The sequence below is a fragment of the Apis dorsata genome, unplaced genomic scaffold, assembly GCF_000469605.1.
Source record: "Apis dorsata unplaced genomic scaffold, Apis dorsata 1.3 scaffold_406, whole genome shotgun sequence".
NCBI lineage: Eukaryota > Metazoa > Arthropoda > Insecta > Hymenoptera > Apidae > Apis > Apis dorsata.
Window position 1 is genome coordinate 342,022 of NW_006263664.1, and position 438 is coordinate 342,459.

The following is a 438-nucleotide window of genomic DNA, read 5'->3' on the forward strand; positions in this document are numbered from 1 at the left end:
ATATAAAAATATAATGAAATTTAAAAAATTTATATAAAATGTAAAAATGACAGCAATAAATAAAATATATAAAATTTCAAACTGAAATTTTTTTTGTATTTAATTTTTTAATTTCATTAATAAATTAATATTTTATTAATAAAATTTTTAAAATAATTTTTGTGTTTTTTTTTTTTTTAGAATTCAAACATTGCCATAAAATATAGCAACCAAAATTATTTATTATTTGTTTTTCATTCAAATCCAAAAAAAAAAAATAACATTAATTTTGTAAATAAGAAATAAATTTTTATTTTTAAAATTATTTAAATACATTTTTACAAGTAAAAAATTAGTTCGTATTTTATTCATCAATTAAAATCTATTTATCTATTTATCAATTAAAATATAAAAATATAATATAATTAAAAAGTTAATTTTATTACTTATATATTTATT